Source organism: Dipodomys spectabilis, unplaced genomic scaffold, assembly GCF_019054845.1.
Source record: "Dipodomys spectabilis isolate Male_0828 unplaced genomic scaffold, ASM1905484v1 ptg000468l, whole genome shotgun sequence".
Classification (NCBI taxonomy): domain Eukaryota; kingdom Metazoa; phylum Chordata; class Mammalia; order Rodentia; family Heteromyidae; genus Dipodomys; species Dipodomys spectabilis.
In genome coordinates, this window is record NW_024871145.1 from 1,055,843 (window position 1) to 1,080,706 (window position 24,864).

General features: G+C 41.1%; 1 long non-coding RNA gene across 3 annotated transcripts in view; it reads right to left on the reverse strand.

Moving 5' to 3' along the window:
• LOC122098264 overlaps positions 1–24,864 on the reverse strand; it is a 93,161-nt gene that overhangs the window by 27,103 nt on the left and 41,194 nt on the right. For all 3 annotated transcript variants that reach the window (XR_006145704.1, XR_006145703.1, XR_006145705.1), the window contains exons 5-7: positions 23,225–23,310; positions 18,423–18,496; positions 12,178–12,249 (exon numbers count right to left, since the gene is read on the reverse strand). This is a non-coding gene — a long non-coding RNA (uncharacterized LOC122098264). The remainder of the gene's footprint in view (positions 1–12,177; positions 12,250–18,422; positions 18,497–23,224; positions 23,311–24,864) is intronic.

Here is a 24,864-nt window from a genome sequence, read left to right on the forward strand (position 1 = left end):
AAAAAAGAGTATTATACTTCAAAATACATTAAATGGACTGATTGATTCAGTCATTAAAAAAAATCTTCCCTGTCTAATATGCTTATCATAGTTTTGCAAAGGAACAGTGTGTAATGTATGTTCTCAGAATGCAAGTCAAGCCCTGGTCTACAGAAGGAATGTGAGAGTGATACTACAAGATGCTGTTATGGTTGAATATGAAATGTCCCCCAAAAGACTGATGTGTTGAAGGCTTGTTGATGCCAGTTGATAGCACTACTGAGAGATAAGTGGATCATAAAGGATTATGCTAACTTCCTTGAGGGTTTAATCCATTCATGAATTCATTGCTGAATGGTCTTTTAGGAGATGTGGTCTATTTGAAGGAAAAGGGTAACTGCTGGTATACTGCTGAAGAATAGATCTTGCTGGTAGCATCCCCACCCCCACCCCATTTCTCCAGTTCCTGGCTGCCATGAGATGAGCAGCTCTGCCATACCCTGCCCTGCTTCATATAAGCATCTAGCAATACAGCTAGCTGATCGCAGACTCTGAAATTGGGAGGAAAAAGAAAGCTTTCCACCCTTAAATTGTTTATCTGAGCTATTGGGTCGGTGATAAAAAGTGACTAACAGAGCTGCCTATGGAATGACTATATTGTATTTCAAGTTAGGAGGTTGGAAGCCTGTTTCATTCCAATTTTAAAAAATGTTTAGGTAATCATTTCTACTTCTCTTCAATCCCAATTCTTGTAGATGACTTAAGTGTTGAACCAATCCTTCCTCATGTTGCAGTTCTTGGCATATGCATCCTTCCTAGATATACAACAAAAACTGTAAACATTTGCAAATCAAGAGATAGAATGATTAGAGTAAAAATGGAACCCATGGAATATGAGAAAATATTTCCCTGTCTTATAGCTGAAGAAAATTAATGACAAGAATCTATGCATGTCGCCTCCAAATAATAACAAATGACCTGATTTGAAACTGGGTGAAGGGCTTGAAAATAATATTCTTCAAAGGCACACAAATTTTGATGGGGCTAGGTTCAAGAAAAACTAGGATTAAATAGAACTAAAAAAACCAATGTTTAGTGAATATGGTGTCACAACAAAGGAAATGAAAAAAGGTTATGCACAGAAGGTAGGATTTTCTGTTTATTTCTTCTTTTAAGATGGGATGATTTTCAAAATGGAAGTAACAAGCAGAGAGGGGTAAATTGGTGATGTGGAAGAAACCACAATGATGGAGTGATAATAAGTTAGTTAGTCATGAAGGAATGTGCTGGATTTGAGTAGCTCAAGCCTCTAATCCTACCTAATTGGGAGGCTGAAATCAAGAGGATGATGGTTAGAGGACAACTAAGGAAGCAAAGTTTGAGAACTCTTCTCAACCTGTAGCTGGGTATAGAGCTCAATGCCTACCCTCTTAACTTTATATGAAGCTGAGAACAGGAGGATCATGGTTGTAGGCTATACCAAGCAGAATGTTCCAAGAGATTCCATATTTTCTGTGTATGTGTGTGTGTGCACACACATGTGTGAGTGCACACAAGTTCCAGGGCTTAAAACCGGGGTCTAGGAGCTATCCCTAAGCATTTTGCTCAAGGCTAGCATTCTTCCACTTGAGCCACAGGTCCACTTTCAGCTTTTTGCTGGCTAATTGAAGATGTGTCTCACAGAGTTTCTGGGTAGTTGGCCTTTGAAGATGATCCTCAGATCTTAGCTTTCTGAATATCTACAATTACAGGTGTGAGCAACTGGTACCTGGCAAGAGACTCCATCTTAATAGAAAAAACTGGCACAGTGGCATGTACCAGTCACTTGAGCTACAAAAGGAAGACAAAGTTAGGCAGATAGTGGTCCAAGTATGCACCTGGGCAGGAAGCAAGATTTTTGCCCTATCTTAAAAAAAAAAAAAAAAAAGTGAGAAAAAGGGCTACATAGCTTAGAGATATACGTGCCTGCCTAGCAAGCATTAAGCTGACTTCCAAGTTTCAGTACAGCCAAGAAAAAAAAAATAGTATAAACAAATACAGGTCTCAAATTTGGCAGGAATCTGGAGAGCGCATTCACAGTGCCAAGAGGGCAGGCAGATCACCTACTCACAGATAGAAGCAGGTGGGAAAGTTTGTACACATTTTACATAAAAGGCCATATGTCAAAAAACAAGACAGAAAAGAAAAAAGAAATGTCAGAGGAATACCACACAATATCTGTCTTTGACATCAAACTGGATAAAAAGATAATAGAAATGGAGACATTACATCAAAAGACATACATACACAAAATAATATTAACCAATAAGATAATATTGCAAAAGATACTGTGAATAATATTTGAAAAGGTACAAAGAAATGAATCTGAGAATGGAAAGAATTTAAGGTGATAATTATTTAGTAAAAACACAAGAGTAGAATGGACAAAACAATGATCAAATGGAGACAAGTAAAACACAAAAGAAGTATTCTTGCACTAGAAATGGACTGAACTCTGAATTAAAGGCTTCAGTACAGTTATCTGCAGAAAGACTGAAGCAGGGTAGTTAAGTGCAATAAAACATAGGGAATAGTGGCGCTGTGGCTCAAGTGGTAGAGCGCTAGCCTTGAGCTGAAGAGCTGAGGGACAGCGCCCAGGCCCAGAGTTCAGGCCCCACAACCGGACCCCCCCCCCCAAAAAAAAAAAAAACATAGGGAATAGACTTTGACTGTCAATGAGAATTCCCAAAGAGAAACTCAGAAACTATGCTGTCCCTAACATAAGGAATGCTAATAATACTAGACTGCTCAAGAATGGGCTCAAAAAAGCTTGGCAACAGTGACTCAAGCCTCTAATCCTAACTACTCAGGAGGCTAAGATCTAAGAATCAAGGTTCAGAGTTAGCCCCAGCAAACAAATCCCAGAGGCTCTAGCTCCAATTACTGAGCAAAGAGCCTTAAGGTGTGGCAAGTCGCAGAGCCACAGCCTTGAATCAAAAAACTGACAAAAAGCTCCAGGCCTATTCAAGGCACAGCACTGGTGAAAGATGGACTGCCTGAGAGGAAAAGAAGCACCGGGAGAAAAACAGGAAGGAGAAGAGGAAAAGGAAAGAGAAGAGCCCAGAATGTTTACTGACTTCCAATTCCTTGAAGAACAGGAGAGTCATAGGTGGAAACTAGAATTGGATAAGGGTTAAAAGTTTCAAAGCACTCTACAAATCAGAATATGGAGGTAACATAAGTCCTAAAATTAGAAACATAACACAAAAAAGACAAATTTATAGATACACATGCAGAGATAGACATATAATTCCATGTACCTACCATCCCAAGTATAACCCAAGTATCCCTTTACTTTTATGAGATGGACAATAGAACTACCACAGCTTCATTTGTCATGAAGACAAGTTTCCTTACATCTATAAACTAAGATACACACCTTTAGAGTTGGCCACATCCTTTGCCCCTCCATAACGTCCGACAGGAGAACACACACCATACAGTATCAAACAATGCTGTTATGGATCACCTGAATATGGGCTTGTGCTACTATGTAACACACATAGGCTTCCTGTATGTCCACAAAACCTGATGCCTAGTATCAGCCTTAATCGATGTAATTAAGGGATTAAGTTTCTAAGATACTTGTAGGTGGGAAAATGGGTGAGACCTGCTCGAATCCATGACAAGAGCTCATACAAGTGTCTGTAGTAGAAGCTCATCATAGGTGGCCCTTGAATTTCTGGAGCAGCCCTGGGGCAGAAGGTTCAAACCAGTTTCACAATTCATCACCACAGCAGCCTATTATAAAACCTAAAAGAAGGAAGCCCTGCCTGCTTGTAGGTTTCAGGACAGCCCAACTATCAGAAGTGTGGCTGTGATAGCCAGGCACCTGTGGCTTACAGATGAAATCCTAGCTACTCAGGACACTGAGATTTCAGGAAAAGTTTGTGAAACTCTTATCTTCAATTAACCACCAAAAAAAAAAAAAAGGTTGGATGTGGAACTGTGGCTGAAGTGGTAGAGCACTACCCTTGAGCAAAAACGCTTTGGGACAGTACCCAGATCCTGAGTTCAAGCCCAACAACTATCACAAAAAAAGAGAGAGAGGGAGAAAGAAAAGAAATATGTGGCCATGTCTGCACTTGTTTCCTCCTCCTCTGGTTATTGGGTTCTAGAGACAGCAAGACTGCTACTGTGGCTGAAGTCACTTTGGGATGGGAGAGTTTGGGGTTCCTGGTGTCGCTTTCCTAGCTTGGAGCTAAGAACCCATATTCTGCTCCAAACACAGGCGCTGGCCACACAGGGACCAACTGGTTGGTGTTCTACTTGCTTGTGCTCCCTGAGAGGTGCAGGAATGAACAGCGAGGCTGGGCAGGGTGAGAGCTGAGGGTCTTTGGAAGCCTTCTCCAAGCTCAGGGCTCTATCACAGGTCCTCCCCCCAAAGCCAGCTCCTCTGCACCACACACTGCAGTAAGCCTGGGGGTCCAAGGACAGCCATACTCCCCTAGGGTCTGGCTTCCAGTTGCTATGGCAATGCTGCCACAGGCCAGGAGCTCTGCACTCAGGGTCAAGAAGTAGGAGCCCCGAATATGGATGGGATTCTTGAGAGAGAGAGGTGTGAGCTCCTGCAGATGAGAAGAACCTGAGGCACTTGATTCCCTTGGGGAAGGACACCCCCAGCGCCCCACCTGCCAGTGCTCACTCCGTGCTCCACAGAAGCAGGCTGCTTACACCGGAAACAGCAGCCGGAAGCCCATCAGCAGAGGCTGTTCTAGAGTCATCAGCCAGAAGAATCAAGGGCATCAGGAAGCCTTCACGGGCCCATGCCCTACGGTGGCACCACTGTCCTCTCTCCAGCTGTGCTGTCTTGTGAGGAATTCCGGGCAGCCAGCACTAAGAGCGCCGACTATGGAACCCGCAGCGTATTAGCAGGAACTAGGGACACTCAATGGGAAGAGCAGGGGCAAGCTGTGCTGCTGGAGCCATGGACAAACTCACATGACCTTCGGCCACTCTTTCACCTGTCCTCAAGCCAAAGGGGGCTGGAGGGGAGCAGAGCTGATGTCAAGACAGAGGTCTGGCTAAGGGCCTGAGGAGCTCAGCTGCCCCCTCTGTCCAGCTAAGTGCTCCTTTGTCTTCCTTCCAGGAGTCTTGTTCCGCCATCCAAACTCCAGAGCCATAATCAGCTTGGAGTGTCAGTGTCCAGACCCACCGTGGCCCAATCTGCCTGGTGATTGGTTGCTATGGCAATCCTGCAAGAGCTTTCATGACAACACAGAATCAAAAGGCGGCAGGAAACATGGGGGTTAGCCATGTTGCAGACGGGACACTTGTAATTTGAATATTCTAATTGCACTAATTGACACATTCTTCTGATTAAAAGTCCATAAACACAGACCAGGGCAACGGGAGGCTTGACTGGGACAAAGGGGCCTCAAACAAAGAGGAAAAAAGCCTTTCTTTCAGAGGAAAAAGTTCCCGAGAGTCAGGCAGAAGATGAAGAAAGGGGCCAGCAGCCTGAGACTCTGGGTGCACACATCAGTAATTAGCTCTGCCTGATACCTGGAATGTTATTTTAAATCTCACACCCAAATTCTTGTTGGAGGGCACATCCACATGGCGGTTTCCAGAAATACTTCCCTGAGGAGACTCAGGGGTCTGCTTCTCTCCTGGTAGGTGGCAGGGGGGCACATGCCATGGTGTTGCCAGCCAGGCCCATGGCTCCCACGGAGTGCTGGCCGGGCCCAGAGTACAGCACTCATCCGCTCTGCTGTCCACTGCAGCCAGGACCTGCCTTGTTTTCCCTCTCTCCCCCAATATTTTGAACTCTATAATCAGCTTAGGTGTCTAATGAACTCAGTCCTGGCTTAATTGGCCCTTGCTACTGGTTGCTATGGTGATGCAGCCAGGCACTGTGCTCAGGAAGTTAAAGGAAAGGAACCTGAGGTAGGAGGGGACAGCAGATAGACAGGGCCAGCACGAAGAGGAGAATACTCTAATTACACTAATTAATAGCCTTTGCTGATTAAAAGCCCATCAAGAAGGGCCCCATGGCCAGGGCACAGGGCTCATCCAAAACAAGCAAACATCCAACACCAAGGAAAGGGTGTCCACTCGAGACATGACTAGACGTAATCCCGACGGTAGGAAGAGACTCTACTGGCTCAAGATCTCAGGGCACAGCTTGGAGAAAAACATGGGCATTTAGGGGGATCAAAGGCCTTGTGTGAGGACTCTCAGACTTCTCAATTGTCACTGACTCACTGGGAAACTGAGGCCCAGGGGTGAGAAGGCATAATGGCATTATGCGCTGGACAAGTAGCAGAGGCGGGTGGAATCCAGGGCTCCTGCTGACCATGCCAGAGCCCTCTCTGTGGTTGAAATTGCCTGCAGTTGATACCAGTGCCACTAAACAACTCATTTGACAGACAAAGACATGAAGCCCAGGGAGACCAGCAGCCTGCCCACACCCTCAAAGACCCTGGCACAGTTCTCCCTGCTCTTAACATAGAATGGGGAAATGGTGCATGGGTCAGAAATGAGGACAGGGACATTGAGATGAGGTAAAGCACCTGACTTTACAGAGGTGACAGAGTGATTGTAAGGCAGGTGGCAAAACTGCTCAGTGACTCTCATCATGGAAGGGAGTTGGTGACATTCATGGGCGAAGGAGGGAGCAAGAAAAGGCACAGAGGGAGCAATGCCTCCCATCTATTCCATGAGTTTGTTGGGGAATAACTTCTTCCTTCAGCAGGAGATGCAAATGTGATTCACAGGGTTTCCCACAGGGTGTCTTGCTAGAGAACTGAGCAATTGTGATGCTAATGTGCAGATGCTGGAGCAGCTCATCAGGGCAAAAGGCATACTCCAGAGCCAAGGCATGGCATGTACACCACCAGACAGTGGGTTATTTCTCATGAAACCCACCTTGGGGATCATGCTCATCCCTCTGTATCATGGGTCTGCACCCCATGCCCTTTCCTCAGGGGACTTGGTGCCCCTCCCTCTGGCCAATGGGAAAAGGCTGCATGGCTCTGTCCAGTAAGATTCTATACAAGACCAGGAAGATGGGGACTGTAGTTCCAGGAGATGGAGACACATTTAAGAACCAAAGGTGGTAAAAAAAAAAAAAAATAGAGAGACCATGTAGTGGACTGAGCTGATGTGTGCAAAGGACTGGAAGGACTTGTGAGGTTTCCACTGGCACACGTATGAAGACTGTTTGGCAGTAGGGGAATCTTGGGAGGTGAGTCAGGTGACCAGGGCAATGCTGGTCACAGACAAAGTGGGGGTGTGACTCCAGAGGCCTCTGCAAGGCCTAGCTGAATGTGGGTATCTGCAGCAGGGAAGTGTGGAGGATGGAGTGGCATATTCTAAGGGGTGACTGGAAGAAGCTCTGTCTGCTGAGAGAATGGAAAGAGCAAAGGAAACAGAAACAGGAGAGGGAAGGAGTAAGGGAGAGACTTGAAAGAGAGGAGAAAATGGATATATATATAGAGAGAGAGGAAGAACAATAAGAGAGGAAGAGGAGGAGGAGGAGGTAGACCAGGGAAGAGAATGGAGAGGGGGAGAGAAAGCAGGCAAAACTACATCTATTTCTTGCATATTTGTTTGGAAGACCCAGACCCATGGAACTGCCTACCACCACAGCAGCCAAAGCTACACAGACGCATACAAACTTGTTTGGTCAAGTGCATATAAAAAAATACAGGTTGCACCAGACATTGGTGGCTTATGCCTGTAACCCTAGCTACTCAGAAGGCTGAAATCTGATGGATTACAGTTAGAAGCCAGCCCACGCAGAAAAGTTCAGGAGACTACATCTCCAAGATAACTAGCAAAAATATCAGGCTGAAGGCATGGCTCAAGTAGTTGTAGACTGCCAATCAAGCAAACAAGCTGAGCTAGAGTGGTAGATCCTTATTTTAAACCAGGTCTCAGCAAAAGAAAGAGAGGGAGGGAGGGAAAAGGAGGGAGAGGCATTGCCCTACTGTGCCCTTAAAATCTTGCCTCAAATGTCTCCCACAAGTCTCTGAGTTCCAAGTCTGTTGTGCTGTGTGTGTGATCATCAACCCCGCTCCTGAGAGCCTGCAGTTGTGTGGAATGAAGGGCTTGGGGAGCACTGGTTCTTCTTGGATCATCAGTGGGGTTTAAGGGCAGTCCCTTTCTCAGGCTTGATGTTGACTACATGTTGCTGGTACCTGGAAAGGCATACCAGGAAGACGCTGTCCCCAGGTCTGCCAGGGTTCTGCTCCATCTTTTTCAAGATTGAGGTCCACACAGGCCTCTGGTTGTACAGGGGCCCGGTTGCAGGGGGTGCACAGAGGTCAAGTGAGGGGATTATCTTAAGAGAAAACAAACCTCTCCCTCATCAGCTGGAGGAAGTTTTGCCGATCCATTTGACATCTACTTCCTCTTGAGGCACTGCAACTGAAAAATATCCTCTGCTGGGGGTTCACACGGTAGCTATGGGCTTCATTACAGAGAAGCAAAACCTGTGACCCCAGAACTATCTCTCTAGGAGGCAGGGATGAGTCTTGTTAGAGAAACTCTTATGGCATCCTCAGACAGAGAAAAACCCAGTTTCCTGGTTCAGGGACAGACAGAATGCTACAATGCAAATAAAGCCAGAACCATATTCCATGTGCTTCCAGGAACAGTGCCAGCACGTGTGGAGGTGATCGAGCTTTCTTATCTCTGGCAGTGATACTCTGGGTGCCTGTGAGTTGCCTCTGGCCTTGATAACCGACCTCCCTTCTGCTCCTGAGGACAATTTTTCCTGGCAGACTCTGTCTTACAACAGTAGTGATGTTCTTTCCTCTTGACCAAGGTACCAGCCAAATCACCAGGGATGCACAGCCTGTGCAAAGGTTGTATGTCACATGTTCCAGTCAAAGCAGGTAAGAAAATAACAGCCTTTGAACACCTTAGAAAGCCCAGCACAGTCCTAAGAACACTAGGAGATCATATATTGGCAATGGAAAGGCCCATGGTGACTTATGGGATAAAGATGAAAGTTTTCAAGAGTCAATAGGGTTGTTTCCACACAACTGTCCGAATGCAGTTGTCTTTCTCATAATGTAGGCACTATAAATGCAATAAACAGTGCAGTAACGATGTATAGGTAACAATCATATTTTCACAGCATGTGTCTTGTTTTTCTCTTTCAAGCAGTTGTCACTATACACCTGTACCAATTTTCTGTTTTTGTCTATTTTATGTAATTGGTATTACAAATATTTCATGGTCAATAGATATTAAACTATATTTGTGAGATACCTAAACGTCAATGTTTTCTTGTCATGGAAGATCTTGCGTGTCCTTACGTAGAGCTGGGAGTTGTGCGCTAGAAGTGTTGCTTCTGTTCCTGTTAAGTTTCTGAGGCCTGACCCCTCAAGGCTTCCTCTATACATCCTGTTCTACTGTACCACATCTTTTCTTACCTAGTTTGGTGTGGCCTAGCAAGTATGCTTCTAAATTCTACACTACTCAAGACTATTGACCCGAGGAGATATGGGAAAACACAATAATAGTACCTGTCACCAGATAGCTTAACAGTCTTTATGTCTTCTTGCCTGTATCGTTTCTTGAGGAAGAGGACACTATTCCTTGATACTTATCTAAGCACCAACTAGCCTTATACTTAGGATTCATTCTATTCTGTACTTCCTTTTCAGATCCTACTGTTTCCTCACCAACCTCTAACAACTATAATTAGAGTATCCCAATCTCTCTAAGACTATGGTTATGAACTTTAACATGAGTCAGAACTATATGTAAGACTTAAAAGCAATAAATGAAAATGAGTAGAGAGAATGCAGTCAATAATCCAATGTTTATCTTACAAATTTAAGAAGCTTGAGGGAAAGCGAGGGCAGGGGAGGGATGGGTGAGAATGTTGAAAGGAGTAACACTGATCAATACATATTGTGTTCATAAACTGCTTTGTTAAATGGCAACTCCTCTTTACAACTACTTAAAGATAATAATAAAAGGGGTTGGGAAGTTGGCTCAGTGGTCGAGTGCTTGCCTCATATACAAGAGGCCCTGGGTTTGATTCCTCAGCACCATATAAGCAGAAGAAAGCCAGAAGTGGCGCTGTGGCTCAAGTGGTAGGGTGCTAGCCTTGAGCTGAAGAGCTGAGGTACAGCGCCCAGACCCAGAGTTCAGTTCCCACGACCATAAAAATAAGAATAATAATAAAAAGAAAAAAAGCATAATAGATTGTTGAGCAATCCATAGTTTCTTATAAAGAAAGCTGGAGTTAGGGGTGGGGAGGTTCAGTAAATATGCCTTTCTACCAAATCCACAAGTGGTGCTGATGTTGCAGGATGTGATCCATACTTTGATCATCAGTGACAGAGGTTTGGGGAGGTAGTGAATTATGGAAAACAGGCATTTCCTTACCTGGGCAGGAGTGTGTTCACCCATATTATACCTGTAAGTACTCTAGATAGTGAAAAGAGTTTGAAGGATACACTTTGGTGACACTAATATCACAAATATATGTTTAGGGACATGGTTGGGAGGGTGAACTGTCCAGAGTACCCACTCTAAAGGGATCCAATAGCCAAACTGTCAATTATACTGTGGCTGTCGGTCCAAACCTTGTGCCCTAACTCAAGCCCTCAACACCAATAGAACAAGAGGAAAGAAGAAATAATGTCCAGGTTCTACACATCCCTCTCCCCCTAGAGACACAGGAAATAGATGTGAATGAGAGAGACTACGCTTGAGCATTGGAATACTTAGTTACTCTCTTCTGTTTAGCTTAGAGCTAATTTTGAGGAAAAAGAAATTAACAGTCTAGGTGAATGTAATCAAAGTACATTATATACATGTTTGGAAATGTCATAATGAAGTCCATTTGTACAACTAATGTGAGCTCATTTAAAAGAGGTAATTTATTTTTCTTCTTCCAAAGCACCATAATTCTATCTAAATGCTTCAGAACTGAAAGTCAGTTTCAGTAAACAATTTGTTCTCCCAACCTGTGTACCTGTTTATTTTTGTTGAGACTTACACAGAAATTATACTATCCAGGTAAAAATTTTAAGGAATTGAGAAGGGATGGGGAATCAGTGTATATAAGTAAGAAAGAGATTTCAAAATTTAATCTTAAGGGCTGGGAATGTGGCTCAGTGGTAGAGTGCTTGCCTGCTGTGCATGAAGCCCTGAGTTTGATTCCTCAGTACCACATAAACAGAAAAAGCCAGAAGTGGCAGTAGGCTCAAGTGATAGAGTGCTAGGCTTAAACAAAAGAAGCTCAGGGTCAGTGCCCAGGCCTTGAGTTCAAGTCCCAGTACTTGCAAAATAAAAAAAAAAGTTAATGTTAATTCAACAGTGGCTTTCAGTGACTAAAAGCCATACCTAGAGAAGGGATGGGGAACAACTAGTTCACAGGCTATATAAAGACTGAAAAATTATTCAGTATACAATAGAACAGACACAAGTGTCTCATATTCTCATCAGCTACCTGTGGCTGGCTAACTGTATTATTTTTTCGTTGATCATGGAGCTTGAACTCAGGGCGTGGGTGCTCTCCTTGAGCTCTTTTGCTCAAAGCTAGTGCTCTACCACTTTGAACCACAATACCACTTCTGGTTTTTCTAGTGGTTATTGGGAGTCTCATGGGGACTTTCCTGCTCGGGCTGGCTTTCAAGCATGATCCTCAGATCTCAGCCTCCTGAGCATGAGCCACCAGCACCCAGCATATTGCTATTTTTGTATGGTCTTCAAATGACATTACAAATATACAAATGGATTCTCCATCCCTGAGGGCCTAAGATAAGCAGCAAAAGACTTGCATTTGAGTGCTCACTGATTCCCCATCCCTTCTCAATTCCTTAAAATTTTTACCTGGATAGTATAATTTCTGTGTAAGTCTCAACAAAAATAAACAGGTACACAGGTACACAATCAAGAAGGAAATAATTGTCATTAGAGACATTTCCAAGAAACCAGCCAGAGAATAAAGTTTTCACATGCCCAAGACTCAGACATTATCCATGTATCAATCAACGTGTAAGGGTCATAGAATCCTCAAACGCCAGGTAGGGTGGGAATCTTTTTCTTTTTGCCCCTGACATTTTTCTATGAAAATACTGATAAAGTATATATGATTAGATTAAGATAAAGGGGAGAAGAGGGACAAGAAATAAGAAAGTAAAGTAGGGGAAGGGAAAGGAGAAAGCGAAGATAATTTTCTTGACTTACTTCTTCCTTCTCTTCTCCATTACTAATATTTTCATATTGTCTTCATTACTTCTTTTCAGACATGTTTCTTCACTGAAAATTAATATCACAATGACATAGGTCCCATTACTATATTTATTGTACAAGAAAGATAATGCTTCTGAAAACCTAAAAAAGTTTATTTGAACCCAGGCAATCCACTCTGGGCCAGTAATCTCAACTATACCATGGTTACAGGATGTGTGTATGTTTGTGTGTGTGTGTGTGCGTGTGTGTGTGCACGTGCGCGCGCGCAAAGCATGCACATGTGTGCATACATGTGCTGGAATGGGTGAGAGTACAATTAGTAATAACTTACACAAATAAGATCTTAATAGTGAATTATTCATTATTTGTCTTTTGCAACTAACATGCTATAATTATAACACGTAATTATAACATAGAGATCCTATGCATTTATCTGTAATTTAACCAGTTACTTTTTTTTTTTTTTTTTGCTGGTCTAGGCCTTGAACAGTGGGCCTTGGCACAGTCCCTGAGCTTCACTGGCTCAAAGCTAGTGCTCTACCACATGACCTACAGTGTCACACTCAGCTTTTTGTGAGGAGTTTATTGGAGATAAGAGTCTCAGGACTTTCTTGCCTGGTCTGGCTTTGAACCATGAGCTTCAGAAGATCTCAGCCTCCTGAATAGCTAGGATTATAGGCGTGAGCCACCAGTGCCTAGCAACCAGTCCCTTCCTGATAAATGTTTATCAACATTTCACTTTGTAATTACAAATAGTGGTACAATGACTATCACTGAATTTGTATATTTCTGTACATAAAGGTCTGCTTACATAAAATATTCTTTGATTTGTTCATATACTACCACATCAAGATCACATTGTTTTAGTAACTATGCCCACAGAATGTTTTGATTTGTAATGGAAAATTCATGGCTCATTGTTTTTTAAAGACATATTTTAATATCCTACATTTAGTAAGTTGAATTGGATAATCAGCTTGTCAGTTGCTAATGAAGAAATTACATTGCCTGTTGATCATTTACTTATAATGCCATTTAATTAGGTTACATTGAGTATAGTACAAGCTTCACAATTTTCAGCTATTGTGGTGTTTATGAATGGAGACACATCAGGATCAGCCATTTTCATTTCTTTTCAGTTTTCTATTTGCTTTTTTGCCACTTTACATTGTGTTGCTTTCATATTTCATATTACTAATAATAATTGTTTTATTTAAGGATACTAACATTTAGTGCTATAATGTTCTAAATTTGTTTAATATATACAGGTGGTGTCACGGCTTAGATAACAGACTTTATTTTATTTTTTGTATTTATGTAGTACCAAGGAATTGAACCCAGGTCCTCATGCATGCTAGGTATGACTTTAACTAAGTATCATTACTCCACAATACTGTGAAATATGTGAAATTATGTAATCACCTAATTTCAATAAAAAAATAAACAGACTGCCTGAATTCAAGTTCTGCTCCTCCTCTTTGATTCTTATGTGCACTATGAAAGTTACTTAACATCTCTTTGCTTTACTTCTTAGCAAAAGTTTGGGGATAGAAGCTACCTACTGCATATAGTTGGTATGAAAACTAAATACACTACCATATGCAAATTGCTTAGAACAATGCATAGCACATTGCAAGTACTCAATAATATCTGATTCCATGGGAAGGACGATGTGATCTACCAGACTGTCCCTTGTCCTTGTTCTAAAACTGATTTGAATTACATAAAATAGATATAAATACATTATTGTTTTTTAAAAAAGAATTTCTAAGGTCAATCTGACTAAACTATAATAATATATGCATGTAAAATATCATGATGAAACCCCCTGTACAATATACACTAAACTATGAAAAAAATGAATGATAGGAAAGTAAAACAGGCTGTTTTAGGACAGGTACAGGTGGGAGGAGGGTAGGCCAAGAAACAAGATGAATGTGGGTGTTGAAGTACTTTACAAGCTTGCAGGAAAACAAAACAAACCTGATGAAATTGTTTGAAGAGGAAGAATGATGGAAGGGATGTGTTTGATGTGGTATATTATATGCATGTGTAGAAATATCACACTGATGGGCTAGGAAGGTGGCTCAGTGGGAAAGTGCTTGCCTTGCATGCATGAGGCCCTGGGTTCGATTCCTTAGCACCACATAAGCAGAAAAAGCCAGAAATGGCACTATGGCTCAAGTGGTAGAGTGCTAGCCTTGAGCTGAAGAGCTGAGGGACAGCGCCCAGGCCCAGAGTTCAGGCCCCATGACTGGCAAAAAAAAAAGAGAAATGTCACAATGAAACCACTCTCATACAACAAATATAAGCTAATAAGAAGTCTTTACAAAAACCTTCAAAGTATAGGAAATGTTACCAAACTCTCTGACAACCTACTCCATAAATTAACATTCCCTTAAACCCTCACCCAGAGTAAATTACCACTGATGTAAGGTAGGCCTTTTTGGTGTTTTTCAATAAACACACACACACACACACACACACATACTATACACACACACACACACACACATACACACACACACACACACACACATCTTTAGTCATAAAATATAGGATATTCTATTAAGGACTTTATAGCACAAAATATATGTATATTATGCTACACTGTAAAATTTTCCCATTTAAATCTCACCAATGTAATATAGAATTCTTTCCATAAACTCTTATTTCTTGATCCTCTTCTAATATCACATTTTATTTTTTACTTCTTTGTTGGATGATAAGTTTTAATTGGGATAAAAAAGAGAAAGACTCATCATACAGTTAATTCTTTTTTTTTTTTTTTTTTGGGTCTGGTCTTGGGGCCTGAACTCTGGTCCTGAGCGCTGTCCCTCAGCTCTTCAGCTCAAGGCTAGCGCTCTACCACTTGAGCCACAGCGCCACTTCCGGCTTTTTTCTTTTTGCTTATGTGGTGCTGAGGAATCGAACCCAGGGCCTCAGGCATGCAAGGCAAGCGCTCTACCACTGAGCCACCTTCCCAGCCCCAGTTAATTCTTTTTTATTAGCACCTGTTAATTGTAGAAGGGGGTTTCATTGTGATCTCTCCATAGATGCAGTGCAGTGTATATTGAACAACTTTGCCCCTTCTATGATACTCCCTCAGCCACCTTCCAACCTCTGTGTATTTTTCAAATACTGTTTAGTGAGTTTCATTATTCTATCTATCTATCTATCTATCGATCGATCGATCGATTGATCGATCTACATAAACGATCGATCGATCTACATAATGTACTTTGATCCTATTCACCCCCAGTATCCTCTCCTTTGTGCTGTTCCCTCCAACCAATCCCCTTTTACACTCATGTCTCATTATCCTCCTGCTCCTTCTCCTCATCATTTTAGGCCTAGACTTTCTATATATTAATAAAAACATGTAATATTTAGGTATTTGATCTTGACTTGTGGGGGCTGCACACATATAAGTATCAGTTCTGGGGCTTAAACTTAGGGCCTGTGGTGTGGTCCCTGAGCTTTTTTGCTCAAGGCTACTACTTTAGTTACAGCCCCACTTTTGGCATTTTAGTGGTTAATCCTCAGATCTCACCCTACTGAGTAGCTAGGATTATAGACATGAGCCACTGGTGCCCAGCCAGCTTGGCTTTTAAACAATGTCACATTATTGATGTCCAATAGTTTCATGTTTTAATAACAAAGTTTGCTACTTTATTCTTGTCTCTTCCTATATATAAAAACTTCCATTTTAATTTTTCAATAACTGTATACTAAAATTCATGAATAAAAGCCTTAATTAGGATTGATTTTAATTAATTTTTAATATTTGGCCTTCCAACTAATAAGTATCGTTTGTTCCTCATTTTTCATTCAATTAAATAAAATGTTACCATTTCAGATTCCCTTACTAATTTTCAGGCTATAGTAACTGAGAACTTTTTCTATTATACTTTATAGTTCTTCGTTGCTGTTATGTGGGGAAATATTGTTTTCTTTGTATCTTTGCCTTAAATTTGACCAGTTCTAGATTCTTCAAATAATGAAAAAGTGACCTCTCTAGCTTGCTAATATTTTTCACCTCAAATTATTTTGTCTTGTAAGTTATTTAATATACCTCTACCGGTTTATTTATATACAAAATAAGGATCATACTTGTAGTAATACTAGTAAATAGATAATAGTAGTAATATTATAGTGAACATTAAATGTATTAATATATAAAAGTCTAATAATTCTATCCTTTTCTTAGTCATGAATTTATTAGGAAGACTTCAAATAAAAGTCTGTAAGTGTATTTATAGATTTCTTAGTATATAACTATTATTGTCTGGGCTTAACTATTTTTTTTTGGTTTAACTATTTTTATTACACTGCTAAACTCCACTTATTTCCATTTTATCTAGAACTTGTACATGTCAATCTATAAGTAAAGGGTAGAAAGATGTGGGACTTCTTTGGGGAGAGTGGTATAAACTTTCTATCCACTAATGGATCTCTTAGATTAAGATATCCTGTATATTGCTTAAAATTACAATTCATCACCAAGAAACAGAAACTAGCCTCATACTGGTAACTCATGGCTATAATCCTAGCTACTCAGGAGGCTGAAATTTGAGGACTGAGATGAAGAGCTAGCCTGGGTAAACGTATATACAAGAAACAGGATACCAAAATCAAATACAGTGACAATAGGGGATAAACCAAAGGGGAAAAAAAAAATGAAAGAAAAAAGAAATAACCACACAGAACATTAAGAACAACAACAAAGAAAAACCTCTTGTTTCCATATCTTGCAGTTCATTTCATTTAGCATCATCTTATATGGCCATATGTACATAGCTATTGTTTATCTGAACTGGGGAAGGGAAGGGGAACAACAAAATGGTGAGATAGAACAAAGGGCAAACCAATGCAACAGCAATACTCAAGACAATACATTGGAAGTGAACTTTACAACTTGGTGGGGGGAGGGGAATTGGGGGAGAGGAAAAGTGGGAGAAAAACAAGGGAGGGGGGTAACAATGTTCAACAAGAAATGTACTCATTACCTTATGTATATAACTATAACCCCTCAGTACTTTGACAATGATATTAAATTAAAAAAAAAGGCGGAGCTGGGCGCTGGTGGCTCACGTCTGTAATCCTAGCTACTCAGGAGGCTGAGATCTGAGGATCGTGGTTCAAAGCCAGCCCGGGCAGGAGGGACCTTGAGACTCCTATCTCCAATAAACCACCAGAAAACCGGAAGTGGCGCTGTAGCTCAAGTGGCAGAGCCCTCGCCTTGAGCTGAAGAGCTGAGGGACAGCGCCCAGGCCCAGAGTTCAGGCCCCACGACCAGACCCCCTCCCCCCCCCCAAAAAAGAAAAAAAAGCTAGCCTGGGCAGGAAAGTCCAGGAGACTCTTATCTCCAATTAACCACCAGAAAACTGGAAGTGGTACTGTGACTCAAAGTGGTAGAGCATTAGCCTTGAGTATAAAAACTTAGGGACAGCACCCAGGCCCTGAGTTTAAGCCCCAGGCCTGGCCAAAAAAAAAAGAATTACCTCAGAAGCCATGCAATGGTATCTCATGCCTGTAAACCTAGCTACTCGGAAGGCTGAGGTCTAAGGATCACAGTTCAAAGCCAGCCAAGGGAAAGAAAGTCTGTGAGACTCTAATCTCCAATTAATCACCAGAAAACCGGAAGTAGAACTGTGCCTCAAAGTAGTAGAGCACTAGCTTTAAGCAAAAAAGCTCAGGGTCAGTGCCCAGGCTCCAAGTTCGAGCCTCATGACCGACAAAAAAAAAAAAGTTATCTCTAATCCTTACATATATGTCAATATTTTAAACAGACAAAGAGTGGCCAATTTTTTGATGGTGGTATAGTTTGTTGCAGTTCTGGAGATTTAATGCAGGGCATCATATTCTAGGCAAGTTCTCTACTATGACCTATTTTGCTGTCCCAGGAACAAGTAATTCTAAAGTTATAATTATTTCCCCAAACATAAAAAAGATTGAAATTCTCCCAGTCAATCTTTTGAAGCAACCACAACTTTGATACCAAAATGTGGCAGAAAGAAAAACAATAATTTAGGAGTAATGGAAGCAAATGAAGGAGTAGGCAGCTCAGACTCGTTTCTCCATAGAAATACTTTCTAAAAAATAAAGACTGGCTAAAATAAATTTATAGAAGCTCTGGTGAACAGTCCAAAGTCTACGGTAACCAAGCTAGTGCTAATGCTCTTTGAAATGAAAGAGCTACATTCAAAACAGAAGGAAATTAGGGCATTTGAACTTACCATCTCCCCAACCCCTGGTCTGATATGACATGGCACAGTTCAGAGGAAGTAGCAGCCAGTTCTCAATTCCTTTCCTAAAACCAGAGAGAACAAAGCACACTTCATTTATAACATTCTAACCTGTCTGGAGATTGCTTGAAGGACTGGTCTCTATTTCACCTAATAGCTCAACTAAAGAAAAGAGCATAATCCAAATCTCAGCTTGAGAAAAGCCACAAAAAGTGTCAAGCACTTCTTTTAAAAGCTTGAGGGAGGGCTGGGAAGGTGGCTCAGTGGTAGAGCGCTTGCCTTGCATGCCTGAGGCCCTGGGTTCAATTCCTCAGCACCACATAAGCAAAAAGAAAAAAGTCGGAAGTGGCGCTGTGGCTCAAGTGGTAGAGCACTAGCCTTGAGCTGAAGAGCTGAGGGACAGCGCCCAGGCCAGAGTTCAGGCCCCACGACCGGACCCAAAAAAAAAAAAAGCTTGAGGGACTAAAGACCCACATATCCCAGAGCAATAAAGTATACATGGAGAAATACAATAGAACAAATACATCTCTGAGGAGAAGCTGGGGTGAGATTTTTGGAAACTAAGATTTTTGGTTTTTTGGTTTTTTGCTTACTTTTTGTTTTTATTTTATTTAAGTTCCCCCCTCCTCTCCTCTCCCTATTTCCCCTCCCCTTCCCATTCCTTCCTCTCCCCTCATTTCACTCCCTCCTTCCTATCTCCTTCTATCTCTCTACTCTCTCATCCCTTCCTGTCCCCCTCTTCTCTCTCCACCTTCCCTCCTCTTCCCTCTCCCCTCTCCTCCCCCTTTCCCTCTCTCTTCTCTCCCCTCCCCACCCCTCCTTTCCCATCTGGAAACTAAGATATTTGAAAGCAGCCAAGTAGATGTGGAAATTGAAAAGAACATGAGTGAAGACCCAGATAAAACACACAGAAAAGAGATGATAAGGCTTTAAGCTTTCACCTCAGGCTAATGCCCAAGGCTCAGAATACACATTTCTAATTGGCATAATAAAGGTTTTCCCAGACATAAAGCTAGTCTACAAAGACAACCATAGTAGCTATTTTTCCAAATAGACAATATTCAATAAACACAAGGCATAGAAACTGGAGACCTGATCAATTCAAAGGAAGAAAATGAAGTATAGCTAGTCTTGGTGGCATATGCCTCTAATCACGTTAGAGCTAATAAATGACTTTAGCAATGTAGGCACAAAATTGACAAGCAAAATGCAATTCATATCTGTATCCCAACAGTGTACAAGCTCAAAAATAAATTAGGAAAACAACCCATATATAATACTTTCAAAAGAAATGAAATACTGGGGAATAAGCTGAATTAAAGAGGTGAAAGGTCAAGCACTGGTGGCTCATGCCTGTAATCCAATTCAGGAGGCTGAGATCTGAGGACCACAGTTCGAAGCCAGCCCAAGCAGTAAAATTCAAGAGACTTGTTTGTCCAATTAACCACCAAAAAGCCAGAAGCAGAGATGTGGCTCAAATGGTAGAACACCAGCCTTGAACAGAAAACTAAGGGAGAGCACCAAGGCCCTGAGTTCAAGACCCTATAGTGACATTAAAAAAATAAAAAGGGGGCTGGGAAGATGGCTCAGTGGTAGAGCGCTTGCCTTGCATCCATGAGGCCCTGGGTTCAATTCCTCAGCACCACATAAGCAGAAAATAAATAAACAAACTAAGTTCACCAAAAAAAAAAATAAAATAAAAAAATAAAAAGGAAGTAGAAGACAAACACTGAAAACTAAAAAATGCTGAAAATAAATATAAATAAATATAAAGGTGCCCCATGCTCATGGACTAGAACAATTAATATTGTTTAGATAGCCATACTCTCTAAAACAATATAGTGCAGTGCAATTCCTATCAAAATGACCATAACAGTTCCCATAAATAGAAAAAAGTATTCAAAACTGGTAAGAATCTCAAATAACCAAAATAATTTTGAATTTGGACATCTTATATTTCTGATTTCAAACTTATTATAAAGCCAAATTAATGAAAACTGTGGAATATGGTAGAAAGCCCAGAAATAAACTCTTGCCTTTTTAAAAATGATTTCAGTATTCTTGGGATTCTAAGTATTCTTGGGATTCTAAGAATATATTTCAGCAAGTAAGTGTTGAGAAAACTGGATAATCACACATAAGTAATAATAACAACAGCAGCAACAACAAAAACAGCCCTGTAACTTTGAAAATACTTTAAACCCTTTAGACTAATCAGTCACTGTACAAAATTGGGAAAGCTGAGTTTCAAGGCTGAAGAAAATAGCAGCCCAAATGATAGAACAGATGCATTAAAGCACAGTGGTCCACAGGACCCATGACAAGTATGGCAAGATTGTCTAGGCATCAGTGACATTACTTTCTATGGTCCTGACACTGCTTTAAACACTAGGCAGGTAAATAACTGTCAATAAACCATTGGGAATTTATGCTTACCGCTGAGTGTCAGAGATACAGTGGGGAAGAGGAATCCCTTAGGCCCTCTTGAAGGGGCCTAATGCCCCCATCTGGCCTGATGTTTAAGGGAACAGGCCATGGTGTTAACAACCAGGCTCATCACTACTCAATTGCCCACTTCTCTCCAGCTAAAATCTGCTTTATTTTCCTTCCTGCAGCCTGTCTCCTTGGTTAGTATTCTGGTCTCTATAATCAACTTAGGTGTCTAATTACACAGCTATAACTTAATTGGCCCTAGCTGCTGGTTGCTATGGTGATGCAGCCAGGGGCTCTGCTTACTAAGAGGGAACCTGATGTAGGAGGGGACAACATGGGGAGAGGGATGAGGTTAAAATGAAAATACTTTAATAATTCCCCTTGGTGATTGAAATTCCATTTCAAATTCCTGTTACTCTGTCTCTGTGAAATCAGTCTTAATTATAATAACATTCTTTCACTGGAGACTATTCTAAGGTTTCACATACTCAGTACGCATGGTGTTCTCACAGAAAAGCTTTGGAAAAGACATTCAGAGGGATGATGAACGTGATCCTTATTCTTTACAATATATTTTATTAACTATAACCACCATGACTTGCAATAGGTCTTCTGAATTTATCCTTCCTATCTTACTGAAACAACCATGAAAATGTAACAAATATACACAATGGACTACTTTTCAACCATAAGGGAAGGAAATTCTGTCATTTGTGACATGAATGAATCTATCTCTTTTTCTGTCCCAGGATTTCAGTGAAGATGTCCATTATATTTACTTATGACATTTCCTTAAACTTCAACAGTTTCTTAGATATTCCTTGTTTATGATGATCTTAAGAGTTTAGAAAATTCCTTGCCATGTGTTTTGTAGATTGCCTCTCAAGTCAGTGTGTGTGTGTTGGTCTTGGGCTTGAACTCAGGGCCTGGGCATGGTCTCTGAGCTTCCTGTCCTCAAGGCTAGCACTCCATCGCTTGAGCCATGGCTCTACTTTTGGCTTTTTAAAACAGTTTATTGGAGGAAAGAGTCTCACGAATGTTCCTGTCCAGACTGGCTTTGAACCTTGATCCTCAAAGCTCAACCTCCTAAGTAGGTAGGACTGCAGGTGTGAGCCACCAGTGCCCAGTTCCTCAACTAATTTTTTTCTTGAGTATTATTAAGATTATGGATTTGGGATGAAAAGCTACAGAGGTAAAGTGCCATTCTCACTATGTATGACACTATCAATATGATTTAGTGTGTGTTTTGGGGTGGGGTAGCGTGGGTACTAGGGTTTTAATTCAAAGCCTTGTACTTGCTAGGCTGGTGCTCTACCACTTGCGCCATGTTCCCAACCCTTTTTACTGTAGTTATTTTTCTGACTAGGTCTTCTCTTTTTTTCTTTTGCACCAGCCCAGAGGCTTCAATTCAACGCCTGGGTGATGTCCCTGAACTTTTTTGCTCCAGACTAGAACTCTACTACTTGAGCAACACAGATCTACTTCTGTATTTTGGGGGTAGCTAATTGAAAATAAGAGTCGTTTCCCTTATTTGCAATTACTAGTATACATCCAAGACAAGCAGAAACGGTCAGATAAGTTGATGTTAGGCAAAATGAACCCCAAGATAAGGAATCAAATGATTTTTCTTTCTTGCAATTGTTTCTAACATATTTATAAGATGATTTCTTTGTATGTCCCTCCCCCACGGTATAACCCGTTTTCACTGTATTTGATGTTGGCATAATTTATGGAGGGGAAGGGGAAAAAAAAAGTCTCACAGATGGACTTTTCTCCTGGGCTGGCTCTGAAGTATGATCACCAGCTCTCAGGTAGGATTACAGGCATGAGCCATGGGCACTTGGCTAAGATCTTCCATTTCTGCCTGTATCTGGCCTTGAACTTTGATCTACCTAACATCTTTCATGTAAAAGGATTACAGGAGAACTCTACCCATATCCACTTTATTAAGTGAAATGTTTTGTTAACATTTCGCCCAGGGTGGCTTTGAACCTCCAACCTTCAGATCTCTGCTACCTGAGTAGCTGAGATTGTTCTCTACCACATCCAGCCACATTTATTCATTCCTGATGTTGACCTTGACCAACTGGCTAAGGTAGTGTCTGCTAGCTTCTCCAATATAAAGTAATTCTTTTCCCCTTTTTAACCTATACTCTTTACGAAGAAGTCATTATGTATAGTTCACATTTAAGGAGTTAGGCTTTTCTATTTAATGACTGGCATCTTCATAAATAATTCAGAATAATTCTGCATGGAAGATTTCTCTTTAATTTATATTTTAATTCAATAATTATGGATCCATAATCCGTATGGATCCATAAACACTTATTTTATAATTTAGGCTATCACTCAATACTTACTTTTTGTCTTAAAATTTTTCCAGCTTTGGCCATTAGGAATCCTATCCCAGTAGTTGAGTCAATCGTTCTTCAAGGAGCTCTTATTCCTTTAAGTAGAGAATGATAGTAGAAAGTAAGATCTGGAGTTGGGAATGTGGGTTAGGGGTAGAGTGCTTGCCTAGCATGCATGAAACCCTGGGTTCAATTCCTCAGTACCACATAAACAGAAAAAGCGAGAAGTGGCATTGTGGTTCAAGTTGTAGAGTGCTAGCCTTGAGCAAAAGAAGCTTGGGGACAGTGCCCAGGCCTGATTTCAAGCCCCAAGACTGGCAAAAAAGGGAGAGAGAGAGAGAGAGAGAGAGAGAGAGAGAGAGAGAGAGAGAGAATAAGATCTGATGGCTAGAGGTACTAATTACCACTGGGACACTGTTACTTCTAGACAAGCTCTTGGCTAATGAAACAAGGAAATATCTGTATATTAACTCCTCTATATAAGAACATATGTAAATACTGCCATATATTGGCATCTATAGCTATGTTAAGCTAAACATCAATTGATACAGATTCTTCTTGTGTGTGCTAGTATTGGGATTGAATTCAGGGTCTAGGCACTGTCCCTAACATTTTTTGCTCAAGGCTGCCACTCTAGCAACAGTTCCACTTCTGGCTTTTTGGTGGTTAATTAGAAATAAGTATGTGCCTGGGCTGGCCTCAAACCACAATCCTCAGATCTCAGTCTCCTGAATAGGATTACAGGAGCAGGCCACCAGTGGGTAATTGACATTTTCTTTATTATTGTTATTTAAATCTAGGCATTAGAATGCAGGGGACATTTCCCACTAGCAAATAACCATTTAAAATGCATTTAAGGGATTTCAGGATCTGACTACACCTTTTCAGAATCTCAGGCTCTTAAGCCCACACTGTGTTAATGTGGCAGAAACAGACAGGAATAAAACACCAGCCAGCAGCTTTTTGTGCAGCATGCTGACTGACTCTTTTTCTTCTCCAGTTCTGGGGCTTGACTTAGAGCCTGGGCACTGTCCCTGTGTTTTTTTGCTCAAGGCTAGTTAGTGCTTTATCACAGTTGCTTCTTCCTTGTTTTTTTTTGTTTTTTGTTTGGGGGGGGGTGGTGGTGGTGGTGGTTAATTGAAGGTTAAGAGTGTCACTTTCCTACCTGGGCTACCTTCAAACTGCAATCCTCATATCTCAGCCTTCTGAGCAGCTAGGATTATAGGTACCTGGCTAATATTGAGTCTATAATAGACCAGCATAGGGATTGCTTCTTCCTTCCTCTGCTTATCTGTAGTTTCCAAATAAGAAACCCGATTCCCACCAGCTGACATCTACTATTCAATTGTTCCTTCCCATCCATGTGCTAACATCTGTATCAATAAGAATGCAGAATTTGTGTACAGTTTCTTTTGTCTTTAGTCCCTGATTCTGTTTTTTCATCCTTTTATAGTGTGAGGCTAATTCAGAAATTTTAATACATTGAAATTGTCTGGTTACCTTCTGTATGTCATAATGGGAATCACCCAACTTCCTAAGTGATTTTCAAATTTTACCTGTATAAACATGTACTCCTTGGTATAAAGTTCTAGGGATTTTGACAAATATATAATATCATATACCCACTATTACAATGTAATACAGAACAG